The 8,664-nt window shown below is 43.3% G+C and overlaps 1 protein-coding gene across 3 annotated transcripts in view; it reads right to left on the bottom strand.

Annotated features, from left to right (window-relative positions):
* Positions 1–4,990: 4,990 nt before the first annotated feature.
* LOC147029824 (N-myc-interactor-like) overlaps positions 4,991–8,664 on the bottom strand; it is a 61,348-nt gene continuing 57,674 nt past the window's right edge. For 2 of the 3 annotated variants that reach the window (XR_015056100.1, XR_015056103.1), the window contains one exon: positions 4,991–8,661. The gene's annotated coding sequence lies outside the window, so the exon portion shown is untranslated. The remainder of the gene's footprint in view (positions 8,662–8,664) is intronic. The other variant, XR_015056101.1, reaches the window with a different exon arrangement.

Raw genomic sequence — 8,664 nt, 5'->3', positions numbered from 1 at the left:
CTCTTCTGCTTCAGCCATTCTGTTGTAGATTAACTTGTGTGTTTAGGATCGTTGTCTTGCTGCAAGACCCAGTTGCTGTTAAGCTTCAGCTCACGGACAGATTCCATAACATTCTCTTTTAGAATTTGCTGGTACAATTCAGAATTCATGATTCTGTCGATGATGGCATGCCGTCCGGGTCCTGAAGCAGCAAAGCAGAGCCCCAAACTATGATACTCCCACCACCATGCTCTACTAGTGGGATGAGGTTCTTATGTTGGAATGCAGTGTTTGGTTTTCACAAAACATAACGCTCCTCATTGTAGCCAAAACGTTCCACTTTCGACTGATTTGTCCACAGAACATTCTTCCCATAGCCTTCTGGATTATCCAGGTGGTCTTTGGCAAACTTGACCTGGGCGGCAATGTTCTTCTTGGATAACAGTGGATTCCTCATTGCGATTCCCCCATTCTTGTTCAGCGTTTTCTTGATGGTGGACTCATGAACACTGACATTAGCCATTGCAAGAGAGGCCTGCAGATCCTTAGACGTTACCCTGGGGTACTTTGTGACCTCCTGGATTATTGTACACCTTGCTCTTGGAGTGATTTTCATTAGACGACCGCTCCTGGAAAGAGTACACTATCTGCCTGACAGTGGATTGGTGGAGCCCATCATTATAAATGGTTTTAGAACCCTTTCCAGACTGATGAGCATCAACAACTCTTTTTCTGAGGTCCTCAGAAATCTTTTGATCAGGGCATGACACGCTTCCATAAACCTGTGTGATGAACACCAGACTCTGATGGTGACAAACCCATTGATTGAAACACCTGAATGTAATTACCCCCTTAATTGAGCTGATCAACCTCGAGGTTGACATACTTTTTCCGACGAAAAATTGAATGTTGGATCATTTTGCTCAATAAATAAAGTAGATTTTTCTTGTGTGCTATTTGTTTAATCAGGTTCTCTTTATCTATTACTAGCTGAAGTACCCGGTAATACCCGGGAAATTTGCCCTATTTTCCTCACGCTAGTTAGACAGGCATTAGTTGTATGGAGAAAATTAGGAAGGCTTCTTTTATTCCTCAGATTTATGCAAGGAAGGCTTTATGCTGCCGTAATCCTCAGATAGGTCATAGTTGAAGGTGGCCTTGAGCCACTCAATGTTTCTAGCAGCAGTGGCAACTGTCCTTGATGTCCTGCCAAAACCCAGACCGAGAAAGCTGGAACGTGAGTTTTGTGCTTCTCTCGCCCGTCGGTGTGACACTCTATTTGCAGTTAGGCGACGCTCTCTCTCTGCAGCCGACTCTGCTTGCCTGGCTCATTCATGAGCAGATATTATATCAGCAGTAAGACGTGTCTGTCTCTCTCTCTCACACTCTCACTCAGCTTGCCTGGCTCTTTCATGTGCAGATCTATCAGGAGTTAGGTGTTGCAAAATCGGCTATAATGTCATCAAAAAGATTAGCGAAGGCTTCATCCTGAAGCCTTAGAAGCGAGCCCCTTCAATCACGAGTATATAGCTTCAACCCCTTGGCCACAGGCCAAGGCATAACTGGCCTCTGCCATAATCTGGCCCTGTCACTGTCAGTACATACACCAATTTTGGTTCCCCGATTGATTCTGATTCTAATGCACCATCGGCCTCCTCTGTTAAAGAGCGTCGGTGCTGCCAAAGCAGTTTCTTGGCAAACGAATATCAGCACACGAGATGCCAATTTAACGTCCATGTGAAGGACGGCACACACATTGATGAATCACCCTTCCCGTGAAACACCGGGTCAAGATTTATAGCTGGGTCGGGATTTGAACCGAGGCGAGACAGCTTGGAGGTGTGTATGCAGTCCATGTCGGCCAGCCTGCCAGCCCCTTGGGAAGGAATGGAGGGGGAAAGTTTTTCATTGCAAATCGAGCAGAACAGGAAAGAAGGAATTTAAAAAAGAACAAAGAAGGAATAAAAGAGAGATGCATTAGAATGAAGATGATTCCTAAGTGAAGGAGTTATTTTCTCAACTCTTCGTTTATTAACATAAGTACTGTGCCATTGAAAACATGTGTTTTTTATTTTTGTAAACATGGTCGAGGCTCTTGAAAGAGCGCGTGCACTCAATGGATTAGGGCGTAACAGACAAAAACTGGATGAAAGACATGCGTGCATGAGGTGGACAAGATGGACAAGCACCAAGGAGGGAAAAACGAGAAATTTGGAAGGGGGGATTTGAAGGGTGGGGTTAACGAAGGAAGAGTAGAAGAGAGTTTCCACATGGGATGTCCCGGAAATTTCTGGTCACATAGGTCATGGGCGCCATTTTGTTTCCATTGACCACAAACTACAATATTCAAATCATATATATATATATATATATATATATATATATATATATATATATATATATATATATATATATATATATATATATATATATATATATATATATAAATACACATACACACGAGCAGGGTATGCGAACACATTGTAAGCGATAAAGGCACTGTCACACCTTGACGATTTAGCCAGCAATGGCAACGTATAACAATGTATGTAAAACGTCGCCGTACGCTGAAATTTTGATGTTTTTTTAAGTTTTGGTCGTATTCATAACGTGTTGGTCGTATGCATAACATATTAGTAACGGGCACAGAACGTTTCGTTGTCTTATAGATAACTGATACCACTGAAAGCTTAGCCTGTTGTCGGCGTTCACAACCTATGCCCAACGATAGTTTAACTTAGCCATAGCGTGCTGCACGGATCGCCGACGAACTTGTGGCATAGCCTGTTAAAAACATGCCGCACGCCGATTTAAATCATAACCGCCTGAGAATTGGAAGTGTCAACCACGCAATCACACCTTGACGATTTAGCTAGCGTATGCCGACCTATGAAAAATGTGTCTAAAACGCTGGCACACGTCGAATACGATATGGGTAAGTTGTGTATACGTTAAGAGCACGCTGAAAAACGATGAAGTACGCTGTCATATTTCGTGGTACGTTTAGTACGTCGTGAAATTTCAAGCATGCTGAAAATTTTACGACGTACTCGCCGTATGGCTCACACGTTCCGCTACGCTGGGAATAAGTTGTAGGCACGATACGCGATCGTTGACACAAGTTCCTTGTAAGTTACCCATAAGTCGAAACACGTCGAGGTAATGTTTAGCATACCCGAAACTTATTTTCTCCGTCAAGGCACATTTTCTTTTTTTCTCCTTGGCTCCGTGAAGGCACGTGACGAAATATCTGAAGTTGTTGTTGGTGTTGTTTTTATTTTATTTTATTTTTTTTAGTCTATCAGGAATTTTAAAATATATTCGGACATTTGCTTTTAAGTTTCGACGTCGACGTGACAATATCCTCAAACAGAAAATATTCACAGAGGAGGAACTAAGAATAAGACGAGCAAACTGAAGAGGCAATCGGACGTGACGTAACGGCACGTGACGAAATATCAGAAGTTATTGGTTTTTCTTTTTTTTTTAAAACGCTGCTAATACGACATTATATCGTAGCTGCAAATTAGAAACACGTTCAGTAAGTTCTGTGGTCGTCCGGAAGACGTCAATCAAATACGTCTACATACGTCAATATGCGTTGGAGGTACGTTACACATAGGTTCAAAGCACGTTACTCATAGGTTAGAAATAAGTTTTGGGTACGCTAAGCATTACCTCGTCGTGTTTCGACTTATGAGTGACTTACAAGTAACGTGCCTTGACGCGTGTCAACGATCGCATAACGTGCCTCGACGTGTGTCAACGATCGTGTAACGTGCCTACAACACATTACTCATAGGTTATAAATAAGTTTCGGGTACGCTAATCATTACCTCAACGTGTTCCGACTTATGAGTAACTTACAAGTAACGTGTGTCAACGATCGCATAACGTGCCTACAACTTGGCCAGCGTAGCGGAACGTGTGAGTCATACGCTGGCATACGTCGTAAAATTTCAAGCATGCTAAAATTTGAGGACAACCGCAAACTACAACGATGAAAGCCAGCGTTCTACGACGTATGGCAGTGTTTTTCAGTGTGCTCTTAACATATACAAACTTACCCATAATGTATTCAACGTGTGCCAGCGTTTTAGCCCAATTTTGCCTACGTCAGGCATACGTTGGCTAAATCGTCAAGGTGTGACAGGGCTTTGACGAACCATGCTTCCTCATTGTCTCATGTGACTCACCTTCATTTGATTTTTTATTTATTTATTTGTTTTCATTTATTTATATTTTCATTTATGGATGCTTTCTGACAGTTCTGTGATTTTTTCCTGGCGTATCGGCTTCGATGTCTGTCGGCACACAAAATTATCATGCTTCCCCATTGTCTCGGGTCACTCACTTGCATTTTTTCCCCTCTATTTTGTCCAATTATTTATTTTCATTTACGGATGTTTTCTGACGGTTCTGTAATTTTTTTTCTGGTGTATCGGCTTCGATGTCCATTGGTACGCAAAATTTCAGCTACGTCACCCGGAAGGCACCGATCTTTAATTTCAGTCGGTGAGTCAGTGATTAGAATGAGATGTATGTATATATATATATATATATATATATATATATATATATATATATATATATATATATATATATATATATATATATTTGTTGTGGTGCCGGGTTCGGTGGCGAGGACGACCGCTAGATGGAGCAGTTGGGCCGTCTCCCACCGAACACCGTAATTGAAGGTCGTCACTCCGGATAACTCCAAAGTCGACGGGTCGCGTAATGAACCGTGGACGCCAATATTTCGACGGCATGGGGTAGGGTTTATTTGTCTATTCAAATTTACCAAAGTACCCACGCCGTCTAGCTACCGGGGAAGCCACACCCTCAGCCGGCTTTGTCCGAACCGAGTCGCTGTTACCGACTCGGATCCGGAATAACTGAGCGGGAATTACCAAAGCCGCGCCGGCCCAAATAATTTACGGTACAATCGGCCTCCCTAATTCTCAAGCCCGAACCATACTGGGTCAATGAAGGAAAACAGACAACGAACTGGAACATTTAACAGTTATTTATTTACAAGGTAATAGGGAGGGAAACACAGAGCAGACTTAATCACGAATATAAATGTAGGCAAATGTACAATGGCAATCACTTAACAGTTTTACTTACAGACTGGCGCCACACACACCCAAAAATAAAAGGAGCCAGCTGGCCTTTATTGGACCATCCAGCCATGGCGGATAGGCAAGCTGGGGGTCAGAGTCTGGTCAGGTACCTGGCCGCCTCGTGCGTTTTTACTGACTCGCACTTGTGGAGCTCGGAGTCCGTGGACGGGAACGGAGATCCCCAGCTCGAGCGCTCCAACACAACCCACCATGGTGGAACTCGAACCCACGAACCAGGATCCAATGAGCGCAGCCAGGATCCAACGAACTACCGGCCAGCCACGAATGATGACCGACAACCAGGAGAGCCCAGCAGATCAGCAGCAAGGAACGACCTCCAAGGAACCAAGGAACACCACCCACTCGAAGATGACCCGTCTGAACGACTCACGATCCTTCTTATCCCTCCCCCGTGTGGGATGGAGGGATCCACTCTCCTGTAACTCGCCTCTGGATTGGATGGGGCATTTTTGGGTGTCGTGGTGGCCAGCCGCGATTGGAGGAGGGGGGCGTGTTGGCGTCTCGGTGCTCCTCCCCCGAGAGAGGCTCTTTTGTTGTCTTCCCCAGTGTCGACAGGGGAGACATTCTTCTTTGATGGGGCAGAGTCAGAGGTGAAGCGATCTCACCCCCGATTGGACGGGAGGAACATTCCATCTTGCTGGGGCAGAGTCGGCTGTGAAGCGAGGGGGGGCTCCGCCCACGTCCATAGTCAGAAACACGTGCGTTATGGTGCGGTGGTGTGAAGTGAAAGCTGGGTGGGTGAAGCGCTTGTTCGCCCGCAGAGTGGGAGGAGTGAAGCGAGGGTTCCGCTGGCATCGGTAGATTTAAAGATGTAAAAAAACCTGACCATAAAAGAAACCCGCAGCACACACATGAAATTTACCCATTAGACATTGGGGAGGGATTCTAACTATCCACATATACTTAACGAAATAACTAAACTTTGGGTCAACTGTATGTGTGAATGCAAATGGTTTCCAGATTCGTAAATATATATATATATATATATATATATATATATATATATATATATATATATATATATATATATATATATATATATATATATATATATATATATATATATATATATATATACGTACTTACAAAATGATGGGATGCTGTGCCTTTGGGTGCACCAATCAATCGGAAAAGGGATTCAGAATGTACAGATTCCCCACAAACGACAAAAGGAGAAAATTGGAAGAGTGAGGCGATTGGGATGGAAACAGACTGTCATTTCTGTGACAGGTATGTTGTAGTCCCCTCCATGCATTTATATGTGGTGTTTTGTTTGTGTTTGCCATTTAGAACTTGATCGCAAAGATCTTTCCCTGCCTTGAGATTTTAACCCGGTGCTAAAAAATATGGTGAACTATTCAAACTGAAATCTCACCTCCAGAAATCATCAGTTTTAAGAAATAATTAGTAAATTGAACACTATATTTTCTATTTTTTTTTCTTCAAAATTTGACAGATTTTTTGCATTTCAAGAGCAGACAGGTGCAAAACTAAATGATGTCCCTACGAAAAACTAATTAAGTTTCATAACTGTTGTATACTTTTCATCGGTGCCAACTTGTGAGTACTTGTACATCATGAACTTTTCCAACCAATGGCAGGAGTGTAGGTGTGGTTTAAAAAAAAAAAAATCTGGTTTCTAATCAATCATTTTGCCCAACACTATTATCGGGCTCTTGGACCTCACCCTCGAGGGACGAGTGGGGAAGAAGGCTTTAACCAAGTGTGAGGACGCTTCCCTGTGTGGCAGCTCGCTATTTACACCATCGTGGAAATGACTCACAGATTAAAGTTTCACTGGAGTCAAACTAAAGTTTGCTGGAGTTCAGTGGAGTTAAACCGCATTTGCGGCCCTATCCTCCCACAGCACTTTGCTCTCTGAACCCATAGCTTCGTACCATGTGCCATGTCACAGCTCTATTTTCAATGGGTTTTCGCTCTTTTAAACCGCAGGACTACTATCATTGAACTCCTTTTGGTGCACAGCTTATTCCCACAAGTACTGGCCATTTATAACACCCAAGTCACAGAGTGCATCATATTATTTTGTGGACATGATGCCAAATTTGTCCACTGGTGATGCCATTTCTTGAATTTGTTTCTGAATTCACTCGTACTCTAGCTTAACAGCTTATGGGACACTGCTCAGACTGGACGAAGTCATCATTGTGTTTAACAAGATGGTGCAATAGATGCTGAATCAATGGCAGTAAACCTCCCAAGTTTTTTGTTTTTTCCCCAACAACCTTTAAAATCAAATTATACACTTGAACACTGAAGAACACAAATCACCTTTTTGGCACTTTCAAAAACTTCAGTTTAGCAGGACTGGACTTGGAAAAAAAATATTCATGACCGGAGGGCAGATAAACTATGAGGAAACAAGGACAAATGTGTCCAAGAGCCATGTCATAAAGGTTTTGTCTTCACCAGTACAAGAAGAAGAAGAACAACGCGGAGCTCTCTTAGAGCCAGTGTTCGCAACGCGACGCGGCTAAAAACTGAGAATCAGCATGCATGCCATCTTATGCCTTGAGGGCAGAATAAATGTTTGAGATTTTTCATTCTGACATATATGGTGGCACATAATGCTGTGTGGTTAGGCCTAAGTCACGTTTGGCACGGCGGTCGTAGGGTCTACAAAATCTACAGCCATTAGCAATTATAGGGCGGCCGCAGTATTTCCACGATCACACAATGTAGCAGTCACATATGTTTTTATTTTTCGGGGAGCCGCACGGCATATTTATAAATTGTGGAGACCGAAAACGTGGGGGTGCTGTACGGTCTTTGATTTGATGTCGCACGGTTACCTTAGGGCGTTCCTGCGGCGGCCATCGAATTTTCAAGACAGACGCAAGTTGCCCGCAAGGCAACCGCAGGGGAGCCCTAAGGCGAACGTGCGGCCAGACGGACGGTAACGAGTGGGTTCATTTTTTTTTTATTTTTTTTTTTTTACCAGTTCTTTTGTTTTGGCTTGTCGAATTGCTACGGCGAACGTAGAAATTAAAAAAAGTTATATAACTCCGCGCTACAAATCCCACGGCGACCCTACGGCCTGTAAAATGTAGCCATATGGCATAGGGCCACCCTGAGGCCACCGCACGTTTGTCAATTCAGAGGGCGTACGTTTGTCAATTCAGAGGGCATTCAGATCCTCGCCGTTGAGAAAATGTGACTTAGGCCTTACCATCATGCCTGTTATGCAAGGTTCACAAACCAAATGAATGTAGATTGTGTTCAGAAACACAAAGCAAGAGTTTGAAAGACCTTTCCCATGCATTTTTTTTCTCATGACTGCATGGGGTAAGACGTTTTAAACTCCAGCTAGAATTGTGTTTGCACTTTATTATGATTATAATCCTCATCATTAAATTTATAATCATGACTGCTGGAGATAATTGAACAATTTAGGTTTTCTGTTCAAACCGTCATCTTCTTGCCAAAGGCTTCAAATTCGCCAATCAGTGTTCAGCCATCTTGGGGCCACCATGCTCCACATGCATGGGGTGGTGAACGAGCGCCATCTTCGTGCCTC

The sequence above is a fragment of the Eptatretus burgeri genome, chromosome 3 (genome assembly GCF_056783735.1).
Source record: "Eptatretus burgeri isolate ZD-2024b chromosome 3, Ebu_testis_v1, whole genome shotgun sequence".
Lineage (NCBI taxonomy): Eukaryota > Metazoa > Chordata > Myxini > Myxiniformes > Myxinidae > Eptatretus > Eptatretus burgeri.
This window is presented reverse-complemented; position numbering and strand designations above follow the sequence as displayed.